The sequence below is a fragment of the Elaeis guineensis genome, chromosome 4, assembly GCF_000442705.2.
Source record: "Elaeis guineensis isolate ETL-2024a chromosome 4, EG11, whole genome shotgun sequence".
Taxonomy (NCBI): domain Eukaryota; kingdom Viridiplantae; phylum Streptophyta; class Magnoliopsida; order Arecales; family Arecaceae; genus Elaeis; species Elaeis guineensis.
The window spans coordinates 136618283-136631578 of NC_025996.2; the positions used below are offsets into that span (position 1 = coordinate 136618283).

General features: G+C 39.2%; 2 pseudogenes; both read right to left on the reverse strand.

The window, feature by feature from the left end:
* Positions 1-5122: 5122 nt before the first annotated feature.
* Positions 5123-6277, reverse strand: LOC140857416 (uncharacterized; annotated as a pseudogene).
* A 376-nt stretch (positions 6278-6653) lies between these two features.
* Positions 6654-7720, reverse strand: LOC114914081 (wall-associated receptor kinase 17-like; annotated as a pseudogene).
* Between the last annotated feature and the right edge of the window lie 5576 nt (positions 7721-13296).

Below are 13296 nucleotides of genomic sequence, written 5' to 3' on the forward strand. Positions count from 1 at the left end.
TTAGATTTTTCTCATTTGACAAAATAATCCTTTTGTTCATGTATATAATATCATGTCATATCGAACCATGGCTTTGATACCACTTTTAGGATGTGCAGGGGTTATATGGATGTATTTCAAAAATTTTTACAGCAAAAAATATTAGATTAAACTATTTAATTTATAAATACATACATAAGATTTGATATTAAAACTCCTATAAATAGGTCTATGACATAAATTTATATGCATAAAAATCTGAATTTAAAACAGTAAGTATGTGAACTAAAAATCAGCATTTAGTAATAGATCTAATCTACTACTATCAAGATTCCGAACCCAGTACCTGAGTGTGGATAGTCGAACTCCACAATCAAGAACGTAAATTCGAAAGTTCTCTCTGATCGCTCACAGCCGCACAAGCGTTCGGCCTCTATGGATGATCTACATAAAGCCTTCAGACCGATCAGCCCTCCGTGAGAGTGCTAGCTCGTGTAGTCGGCTTTTGATGGCAAATCTGATTGGATCTCCTTCTTCGATCACCTCAGATCTTTTCGATGTCGAAGATGGATCAGAGGAGGGATGCTGGATAGTGAAGAAAAATTTGATGAAAATTCTCTTCTCTTTAATTTTTTCCTCACCCAGAAATCCTAGAACAGTTCTAGGTCTCTCATCCGAGAGGAGATCGGTCACCTCCTTTGTTCACGCTAAGAAAGATAGAAACCCACCCAAACCTCACACCCCAAGAAAGGTATTCAGCCCCTCTTTCTCTCTGGTATCTCATGGTGAAAGTCTCAGAGTAGTTGGCACACAAAAAGGTGAGCTTTTTATGGTTGTTGCACAAATCAGATCAGATAGGATAAGGACTGGAGTTTGTTGCAATTCAAATCATTTTGAATTTCAATTTAACTCTAACTTTTTCTCACTTTTATCTGACTTAAAAGGAGACCTACTAGAGGATTTTGAGAATGGAAAACATATGGGAGCTCCTCCTTTTTGTCACACAAATCAAGCTCCTTCACAAGGCACCGACGAGTGGGATGATAAGGATAGGTTTTTGACTTTAAATTCAATTTAAAACAAACCTTATCCACTCCAAAGAGGGCGACAAAAAGGAGTTTAGCTTAAGATTTTCTCATGCACAAACTGATTTTGTGCGATGAGAAAAGGATGAGTCTTTCTTGATGGCGCAAGAGAGAGAGTCCCATTCATTTGGGACTCTAGGGTTTAACCAATTGGATTTCTTTCAAACCCAATCCAATTAGACCCAAATAAAATATGATGAACCTAATCTAATTAAGCTTCAATAACCTCAATTAAATCCGATCAAATCAGCAAATTAATTGAGCCATAGACTCGATCAAATCAGGATCATTTCTTCCTTACTGATTAGGTTATCTCATAACCAACTCAGACTTACCTGATTGAATCCAATTCAATCATACTTGATCTGGACTTTAATGCTCAATCAAATTGAGTTAATTAGTGATCTAATCACTAATTAATCCTCTATTAATGATAGAATCCCAGTCTAGTAGGACTCTTCACCAGAGTCTCCGTCCAGTGGGACTCTTCATAAGAGTCTCAGTCCAATGGGACTCTTCAGATTAGCCATCTGATCGGAGAAAAATTTCTAATATGTGTGATCCATAGGTTCGAACCTAAGCCAGTATCACAAGAATAGATTTCTGTATCAATCAGAGTAACCATCTAGCAATGGTACCCGACGTCCGGATAGACCGAATGTATGCAAAGCAACACTCAAGAACCTACTTGGATATAGTTACCGTATAATTCATCCCTTTAACTCTTGATGCTAGGATGACTTAGAGTTTAAACTGTCAACTCTTAATAGTACATCCATTATGTATCTCAACCTAATAAATCTTGCTACTCCTCACAAGGATTGCCCTGGCTAAGGTCTTACTAAATTGAAGCATAAAACATTCTTTCCAATCCTTTGGAGTGGTCAATTCCATTTTGACTCACTCACCGACTTCACAAGTATTTGACTATGCCCAAAAATCTTTCGATCTTGAATTAGAAATTCAGATAGTCCGACACCAAAGCACAGTGAGTTGCTTGTAGGTCACCATGATGATCTCAGATCGGAGGGATACTTATACCTATATCCCTTCGGAGTGACTCTTGACAGCAGAGTGCTTCGAAGTTGGTCACATTCAGTGAAATGTACTCTTACATTTCACCTGCATGCCATATCAGTATCTCCATGCTCTTTGATTAATAAGACAACCAATTTATATGGCACACAATGATCTACACTTGATATGTCCATCGTCCTAGTAACAGCATATCATATGATCACGAACTTATTTAAAGACTAAACGATAAATTCTCCTTTATCGATTTAAAATAGTCCTAAGGACTTTCATCATAATACAGAAATTTGATATAGAAGATGTACAAGCTTATGATAAAAAATTATCAAATAAATATTTTATTAATTAATTCATATACAATTACATCAATTAGCACAACCGTCAACAGGCTGACAATTGGCTTTGGGATATATTTTTCAATAAGTACATGCTACCAAAGGGTTTATCACATGCCACAATAATTTTTTAAACTATTATATCTCAAAAAATATTTCAAATATGATATGCTATGGCAAATAATTATAGAAATATCAAAAAAAATTAATTTTCTGAGGACTATCATCAGAAATAAAACTTTCTCAAGGACTAAATTGAAGTTTCGAAGGACTATTATGTAATAATAAACTGCAGCAAGGGTTAAACTATAACACAGATTTTTTATATGATAAAGTGAATCACAGGGACTACATTGTAATTTTGAAGTACTAAAATCAGATATTGTAATTTACCAGGGGTTTAACTGAAAATGTGCCATATAACCAAATAATCAAGTCGGATCTGTATTTCGGATCAAATCCAAAACCCGAACCCGAAACCCGTTACAACCTCTCCCTCAACTTGCGGTGGGAAAAGGGGCGTTGGAACCGGCGCTCCCCTTCACAATTCGGTCCGGCGGTCAGCGGGAAACTTCAATAGGCCGACCGCCAGCCCCTCTCCCGTCACCCGGTCGGCTGCTGGCCCCGATCCGCTTCCCGCCTCCGGTGGACATAGAGTCCGGCGGCCAAAAAAAAAAAGTCCCATCTTGCGGGGGCAAAGGGGGCGCCGGAACCGGCTCCCCACCTCTATTTGATCCGGCGGTCGGTGGGAGGCCGACTGTCGTCCTCTCTCTAGCCTTCTCCGTCGGCCGTAGAAAGGGAAGGAGAGCACGGCGGGGAAGAACCGCCGGCCCTCTTTATTTCTTTTGTCCCTTTTTTTATTTTTTTTGTTTGTTTGGTTCCAATCTTTGATGGGAGGAAAAGGGTGCTTACTCACGGCATCACCGCTCGTCGGAGTCGCCGCCGCCTCCCCGGACGGCGGCCTGCAGTTACTGCACGGAGGAGAAGGAGGACACGGTGGCGGGAGGACCGCCGGCCCTGTTTCATTTCCTTCTTCTTGTTTTTTTTTTTTTTTTGTTTGGGATCTAGATTGGAACCACCGGCTACTCACCGCCGGCTGGTGCCGGTGGCCGCCGGAGCAGGGTCCCCAACAGCGACGGGAAGAAGAAGGGACGGCCCCAGGGAGATCTGTCAGTCTTCTTCCTCCCTTTTTCCTTTTTTTTTTTTTATGAATCCAAAAAAAGTTTTGTTATTCTAATCTTCTTAAAAAAAAAAATCAGACACTGCTATTAATTGTTGAGATTTTTTCCAGATTATATACAGAAGATGAGAACATAAATTAATAACTATGTACGTGTATTCACCGTTGATTCTCAAAATTCGAATGCTCAAATGGATAACAAAGATTAAATCTTTCTCTCCAGTTGTCGGATATTCGATCGGATAAATTTGAGAATTAATTTCATAATATTTATAAAAAATAAAATAAAAATTAATTATTTAAAAAAAATTTAACGAATTCTTCCATCACGAGTTAGAGTTAGATTCAGATCTATACTGTATCATTTCAACTATATTACCCAACATAGAACCTGCATAATCCAAAAATTACTAACAATATTGAATTTACATGCACATTCATTAATATGAACCATATAATCAATTTATTTTTAATAAAATAAAATAAATAATTAATTAATGATAATATATAATTAAAAAAATTCTCATAATGTATATCTGAAACAGTAATTTGTAAATTTAGAGTAAATATTTTATATTTGGCTTCCAAATGTACAACAACTTAAGCAGCTAATATTTCATCGTTGAGAAGACATAATTTCATGCGATTGTTAAGAAACATTAACAAATGCAACCCTCTCTTGGTCTTTGTGAGTACAGCTACGATAAGCCCCAGGACAAGGTCTAAAACTTGAAAGAAAAAGGTTGGCGGCTTGAAAGAAAAAGGTTGGCGCCTTTTTCTTTCTTTTTTTTTTTTTTTTTGCATCAAAATAAAGGAGTCAACCAATTAGCTAGGCTAGAATCATAATTAGACTAAAAATAACCAAAATCAAGAAGTATTGCATAATATTTGATTTCCAAATAATTTTTTTTTGGATCTACAGACTATATATTCAAAATATAGCATGTAAAAATGAGAATTTTCATCAAGTTATGCTATAAGTATCTCAACGCCTTGAAACTGACCTGAGATGATGAAGCAAATCAACTAATGAGAGCTCACTACCTAGCCACCGTCTGACTGCTCAAAACTTGTCATGTGACCAACCAAGAAGATGCATAGAGAGTCCTTCGTATTTCAATCTCTGCCCCTTGCTGGCAGCACCTCAGCCATGATTGCAAATTGTTTCTAAACAAATGCAATACACAAGCAATCTACGCAGCCAAGAAGCATAGATATAATTCAAAAGTAAGAGAGTTAGCACAATAGCCAACATACATGTTCAAACTACTTGGCAACGAGCTCCAACCCTACATATATGTAGAGGTGGAAATGGGCTCAAGCCAGTCTGATGGGCTTCAGGCCGGCCCAAGTGCGGGTGAGGCTTCGAGTTAGATCCGAACAAAATTAAATTAGATTTAGACTCAAAAATCTATCCATTTCATTTTTAGATCAGACTCGGATCTATCGTTGGCCCGGCTCGGGTCCGAGCCCAACTGTAATCCGACTACAAGCTACTGTTCTTGTTCTTAATCTTTCATTCCGTAATTTCGTTCTTCGTTTCCCTCAAAAGACGCTTCCGGGACCACGGCCCTCCTCGTCGGCTCCGACTTGCACCGCGTCAGTATCAGGGGCCGCGATCCCTCCTCTCCCCCCTCCCCTCCATTGCTCGAGTTCCTCCCCTCCTCCTCCTCATCATCTCCCACTTCTATCTTCTTCTCTGTCGGAGAAGACTTCAATTCTAATGGCGGAAGCGGGGAGACAGAGATCGAGAACTGGTTGGCGACCAGGGACGACATCCGGTTGTGAGGAGCCGATTGGCATCTCATCAGCAGCAGCGCATTCTTCGACGGCGTCGTAGTCGCCGACGAAACAAAAACCCTTGTCTCATCCTCCTCCTCCTCCTCGTTCTCCAATTTCTCCTCATCGTCGTCATCGTTCCTATATTCTTCTTGATTCCATTCAAAAACGCCTCTTACCATTTCAATTGGTGGCTTCATGAGATTTGCCTCCTTCTCGATTGATCTTCTCTACTGGTACCTCCGGCTCTGTTCAGATCGGAGACTAAACTCCCACTGCCACCACCACAACCACCGCCACGGCCACCCGCCTGAGTCTTTTCTCCAACTAGCAAACATGCCGCAAAGCAGCGGCCTCTGGAGGCACCGGCAATGCTCCACTACCGTCGGCGTCGGACGACAACGGAGGATAAGACGGAGGAGGAGAGGAAGAGCACACACATGGGATCGGGCCAGCCCAAATGGTTTCTGGCCGGGCTCGGACCTGGGCTCAGGCCGGGCTCGGGACGAGATTTTTACATATTTATCAGGCCTAAGCCCAGCCCGAAGTCCGAAAATAATTTTCGGACTGGACTCGGATAGGGTAGGACCCAGCCCAGCCCAATCCAGTTCCACCCCTACCTATATGTTACATTCCTCGAAGCCCTTCAAGTAACTTCTCTTTTGACTCTCTTGTACTACTTTTCTACCACTCTTAGGCCTCCTATTCCCCGATAGCCATATTTGACTTAGATATCAGAGGGTCTCCTACTAGACATACTTGGGTGCATCAAGTTTTTTGTCTTTGTTGTTTCAAGTTAGTTATAGCATCGGAGCACTGACAAGAACAATACCTCCATCATCCAACACCAACTTGAAGGCACATAGCATTGAAGCCCTCACCATTTAGGAACAACAACCATCAGATCATCACCATGGAGGCATGCAGTGACCCTCATCCAATCTTTACGATCTAGATGATGGATGAGCTAAGCAGTTCGGTAACCTTGTCGGCTATAATATGAGATAATTACATCGACAAGCATAGCTAGATCACTAGTTTTTATCACATATATAGATCTTTAGTAGTACAATATGCAAATTAGAGAATAGTAAAACACAAAGTTGAAAGAATAATTTGATCAATATTTGCTTAGGAAAACAGGGAGCATCAATAGCATAGAAAATATCTTTAACAGCTCTCAACAATAAGAGCGATTTCTCGTACATTCATCACCTTAGGTGATCCATGGATGCTAAAATATAACTTTCTAAAATGATGTTATCTACTTTCCTCCTCAATGCATATATTTGAAGGTCCAATCCCATCTATCGAGTGTTCCATTTTCTCGAGATTGGGAGCCAACCGCTGCTTGTGGAACCTCCTTGGCCCTTCTAATTCCATGGTGACTTCTTTCATAGTTGGCCTTCCTTCTCCTTTCAAATTTAAGCACCTCCTGGTAAGTTGTGTAGCCAAAAAGAGTTGCTTCATTCCAGCTTCCTCTAAAATTTATGGCTCTAGCAGTTGAACGAGGTGCTGCTCATCAAACATCAAGGTGAAATATATAGCTAGATTCCTCTGATCTTTTGACCTAGCAAAAGATACTGGAGTCTCCCTAGTTAATAGTTTTGCAAGAATTACTCGAAAGCTATAGACATAGCTCTTCTCCATTAGCTTGCTTGGGTAGAGGTACTCTGGATCCAAATATCCAAATGTCCCTTGCATAAGGGTGGTTATATGTTTTGATCAAATGGGACCAACCTTAAAGCTTTAAAGTCTGATACTTTAGCGGTATAATTCTCATCTAATAATATGTTTATGGGCTTGACATCTTTGTGAATGATTGGTACTGAAGTAGTTGAGTGCAGATAAGCTAACGCTCTAGCAGCTTCTGTAACAATTTTGAGATGAACTTCCCATGGCATTGAGAAATCATCACTCTCACCATGGATATGGTGGAAGAGGGTTTCATTGGATATGAACTCATGCATAAGCAATGGAACTTGGGTCTCTAAACAGTAGCCCAAGAGTCTAACAACATTCCTATGATTGATTTGAGAAAGGATGATGATCTCATTGATGAATTGCTTGATTTGGCTCTTGTCAAGAAATTTGGATTTTTTGATGGCCACAACTTCCTAGCTTGACAAAACACCCTTGTATACAGTACCATATCCATCATGACCAAGGATTTGGCTCTCATTAAAGTTGTTGGTTGCTTTTTCTAGTTCTTTTATACTAAAGATCTTCACTGTTGCATTAGAAGAACCCTGACTTAAGATTTGCTGATGCAGAAACAAGCCTCCATTTTGCTGAAAGAACTTGACTTTCATCTTGATTAGTTTTTTTTTCTTCAAGACTCACTCGGTCGACACGGCTCACACGCGCGAATTCACAGTGTGGCATGATGTGGTACATGCGGATGATGGTATGATTATTTTATTATTATTTTAATTTTTTATTATTTTATGAGCATAATTTTTAAAAATTTTGCTGCGATAATGGTGAATTGACCATTTGATCAAACGGCGGTATTTTTCAGACGGATATTTTTTTTCTGATTGGTTATTTTTTTTTGTGGTCAACCGATCAAAACATCCTCTTGTCGTATCTTCCTGTAGTCTGTATAAGACTACGAGTTCAGATGACATAGTATATCGAGAAAGCAAAGTAGCATATTTTTTTTTCTTCCTTTGCTTTTTTTCTCTCCTATTTCACTTTGTTGAGTTCTAAGTGATCTGTCCGTGTCACGCCCCCGACCCGAGATTTGTGAATCGAGGGTCGCGGCAACCGTCGCATACTCATGAAGAACTCTCTTCATAAGCATGCAAGGCATCTCATCACGATATCAATGCATCGCAGCGGAATAAATTCAAATAATTATTATTCAACTGTAATTCAAGTAATTAAATCAAATATCTTACATCCAATAAAATTTTACTAAAACAATAGATCTAAGTTCAATAAAGTTGACAATGCTAATCTCGCTTCTAAAAGCTCTGTCCCAATATTTCGTCCCACGCTTGAAATTAATTATCTGAATCTGAAAAATAGAAAGAAAGATAATGAGCTAGACAGCCCAGTAAGTAACAAGTATCTCTACCAGATATTTCAGATATTATCTAATTTTCAAGAATAATGCTGCAAATAAACATAAGAGTATATTTCATGCTGATTTAATACAAATCAAATATTTTTAAATATTTACATATAATATAATCATAAATCCGATTCGATTCAAAACACTCGTAACTCAACAGCCTTGACTATGACCAACGTTTAACCCCTATTGGCGGGGTCCACAGAATACCAGCGCACAACCCCCACTGGCAGGATCCACAAATACCAGCGCACAACCCCACTGGCAGGGTCCACAAACACCAGCGCACAACCCCACTGGCAGGGTCCACTGAGTACCAACGTATAATCCCGTTGGCGGGGCCCACTGAAACATAGTTAGGCCGAGAGCATAAATCCGATCTATATCAAAACACTGTGTACCACAATATATATCATAATCTTTCACTAAATATGTGCATAAATCGATATACCATAACATTTCAAAGCACTTTCTTTAAAAACATAATTTCATAAATCATGCATAATTTCAGAGAATAATTATTTATTTTCAGAATAAATATGGAATATCTCGAGAAGATGATTCATTACTTACCTTTCACGGAGCATTGAACGAATGGATCGACTAACTTCTAGTAGATTCTTCCGCGCCTATTATCCAAAATTATATTTTTACATTAATTTAATTCAAAATTAAATCTAACAAATCCAAAATCAAAACCTCACTTAAAATCAGATCTTCCCTAAACTCGATCAGAATCATCAGATGAAGCCTTCCACTACGCTAATCTTAGAGGAATAACTTTAGAAAGAGAGAAATCCATCAAGAGAGAGAAACAAGCTAGAGAGAGAAATTCTAGAGAGAGAAAGTAGAGAGAGAAAGTTTAATTTCAGAGAGAGAAAGTCAGGGTTCAGACTGAAAGAAGAGAGAGAAACTCTCTCTCTCATCAATTTCAATTTTTATTTATTTATTTATTTATTTACTTACTTATATATATATATAAATATATATATACAATTTATTTTATTATTATTATTATTTTTTTCTTATTTTTTTTTTTCCTTCTTTTCTTTTTTTCTTTTTCTTCTTTTCTTTCCTTTTCTTTTCTCTTTTTCCTTCTTTCTCTTTTCTTTTTCTTCTTTTTCTTTTTCTTCTTTTTTTCTTTTCTTCTTTTTTCTTGTTCTTCCCGTGCCGGAACAGAGGACCGGCATCCTCCGACCTTGACCGGCCGTTCGGGCCATGGCCACCGGCGGAGGCCGCGGCCGACGGGGGCCACCCCCTGGTCACGGAGGAGCGTGGCCGGCGATCAATTCCGATCGCTGGCGCCGGAAAATCCAAGAAAAAAACTCAAAAACAGGATCTCTTTTCCGTTCGGAAATCGACGACTCTCATCGCCGGCAGCCACGCACAGGAGCATGGGAGGAAGGAGAGGAAGGAGGGAAAGAAGAAGGAGACTCACCTCAGCCTCCGGAGACCTCGTCGGCGGCAACACGGCGAGAAATCAAATGGTGTCTGCGGCCTTCGATCGAGAAAAATGGAGAGAAAGAGAGAGGGAAGAGGCCGATGTCGGTCTCAAGGGAGAGGGGGTCTTCTTATAGGGGATCCTAGGACTCGAGGGGTCCTAGGAGTCTGATTTGTCTGGGTTTCGTCGGAGAAGAAGACTCCTACGGAGTCTTCTTCCCGATTTTTGATCCCTTTTTTTTTTTTTTTTTTTTTTTGGGCTATAACATTCTTCACCCCAAAAAGAAATTTCGTCCTCGAAATTTTTATACTGTCACCATTATATTGGAAGCTGTGGATTCTGTTGAGTAAGCGCATAAACTCTTCCCTGGGTTTTAGAAATCTGTCCGCCATCCTTATGTTGTCCTTCATGAGTTCTTTTGCCAGCTTGATTTTCAGTATTTAGCGGGCAGCTAGCAATTTTATGATCTTCTGACCACATTTGAAACAAGCACCGTATTCCAATAGCAATCTTTGTCTGCATGATTTTTGCCACATCTGGAGCACGGCTCACCATCAATCTGTTGAGTCTTATTGTCTACTGTTTCCTTGGCTGATCTTTTGATGTTTTTATTATTTGCCCTTGTATATCATTTGATCTTGCTCTCTTTCTTTGCCTTCTTTCCCTTTCCATGCGTTCTGCATTGACTTCCTTTCAATTATCAGTGCTTTGTTTACCACATCTGCATAAGTTGTCAATTCATATGGAACCACTTGTTTTCGAATCTCAGTTCTCAGTCCCATCTCAAACTTGTGAACATGTTCTTGCTCACCATCCACTAATCTCGGAGCAAATTTGGCTAACTCTGTAAATTTTGCTTCATATTCAGTCACACTCATACCTTTTGCTTCAAATAATAAACTTTGCTCTTTCTGGATCCTTATACTCCGAGAAAAATACTGATCATAGAATGCAATCCGAAACTTTCCCAGGTAAGTATTTCGCCGTCTTGTTCATGCTTGCGCTGTAGTCGCTGACACCAGTTGTATGCTTCTCCTTGTAGTAAATAAGCTGCATATCGAATCTTTTCTTCATCAAGACACTCTTGGATAGTGAAAGCCTTCTCCATCTCCATTATCAGTTATCAGCCTCCAAAGGTTCGGTAGTCCCTTGAAAGTGGAGGAGCAAGCTTTTAAATTTTGAAATATTGTTCCGTTGTACTGGTTGCTCTCCATGTGTGTGGTGATGCTGATGTTGTTGTGTATTCGTTGTATCTGCTGTTGTTCAAACATTTGCTGCTGTATTTGTTGTTGCGCTTGTACATCTGATTAGGGTCTGTATTACTGAGCATATCTGGTTCTTGACGTGCTCTCGAAGCACTTCCATTAGGATCTACGACTCCCTCCTCCTGAGGGGTGCACTGGTCAGATGGGAGTGCTACCATCCCGTGGTTGTAATGTCTTCTTGCAATTCTTGAGTAGTTCTTGTCATTCTACGGGGAGGCATGGTAATCTTGTAGTAGTAAAACCTTATTAGATTCATTTATCTATTTGTTAGGATGGGTTTATTATGATGCTCATATTCTAACGTCCCAATATTCCTAATGTATACCCACCTACACTCATACTATGTCAAATTCTAGGTGTCATAATTTATCCACTTATGCTCTGATACCATATTAATTATCACGCCCCCGACCCGAGATTTGTGAATCGAGGGTCGCGGCAACCGCCGCATACTCATGAAGAACTCTCTCCATAAGCATGCAAGGCATCTCATCACGATATCAATGCATCCAGCGGAATAAATTCAAATAATTATTATTCAACTGTAATTCAAGTAATTAAATCAAATGTCTTACATCCAATAAAATTTTACTAAAAACAATAGATCTAAGTTCAATGAAGTTGACAATGCTAATCTCGCTTCTAAAAGCTCTGTCCCAATATTTCGTCCCATGCTTGAAATTAATTATCTGAATCTGAAAAATAGAAAGAAAGGTAATGAGCTAGACAGCCCAGTAAGTAACAAGTATCTCTATCAGATATTTCAGATATTATCTAATTTCAAGAATAATGCTGCAAATAAACATAAGAGTATATTTTATGCTTTAATACAAATCAAATATTTTCAAATATTCACATATAATATAATCATAAATCCGATTCGATTCAAAACACTCGTAACTCAACAGCCTTGACTATGACCAACGTTTAACCCCCATTGGCGGGGTCCACAGAATACCAGCGCACAACCCCCACTGGCAGGGTCCAAATACCAGCGCACAACCCCCACTGGCAGGGTCCACAAACACAGCGCACAACCCCACTGGCAGGATCCACTGAGTACCAACGTATAATCCCCGTTGGCGGGCCCACTGAAACATAGTTAGGCGAGAGCATAATCCGATCTATATCAAAAACTTTGTACATAATATATCATAATTTCACTAAATATGTGCATAAATCGAATATCCATAACATTTCAAAAGCACTTTCTTTAAAAATAATTTCATAAATCATGCATAATTTAGAGAATAATTATTTATTTTCAGAATAAATATGGAATATCTCGAGAAGATGATTCATTACTTACCTTCACGGAGCACTGAAGAATGGATCGACTAACTTCTAGGAGATTCTTCCTGCCTATTATCCAAAATTATATTTTTACATTAATTTAATTCAAAATTAAATCTAACAAATCCCAAATCAAAACCTCACTTAAAATCAGATTCTTCCTAAACTCGATCAAAATCATCAGATGAAGCCTTCCCACTACGCTAATCTAGAGGAATAACTTTAGAGAGAGAGAATCCATCAAGAGAGAGAACAATCTAGAGAGAAAATTCTAGAGAGAGAAAGTAGAGAAGAGAAAGTCCAATTTCAGAGAGAAGTCAGAGTTCAGACTGAAAGAAGAGAGAGAAACTCTCTCTCTCATCATTTTAATTATTTATTTATTTATTTATTTATTTACTTATTATATATATAATATATATATATATATTATTTATTATTATTATTATTATTTTTTTTTTTTTCTTTTCTTTTCCTTCTTTTCTTTTTCTTCTTTTTCTTTCCTTTTCTTTTTCTCTTTTTCCTTCTTTCTCTTTTTTTTTCTTTTCTTTTTTCTTTTCTTTTCTTTTTCTTCTTTTTCTTGGTTCTTCCCGTGCCGGAACAGAGGGACCGGATCCTCCAGCCTTGACGGCCATTTGGGCCATGACCGCCGCGGCGGAGGCGGCGGCGATGGGGGCACCCCCCGGTCACGGAGGAGCGTGGCCGGCGATCAATTCCGATCGCCGGCCGGAAAATCCAAAGAAAAAAACTCAAAAACAGGATCTCTTTCCCGTTCGAAAATCGGCGACTCTCGTCGCCGGCAGCCGCGCACAGGAGCATGGGAGGAAG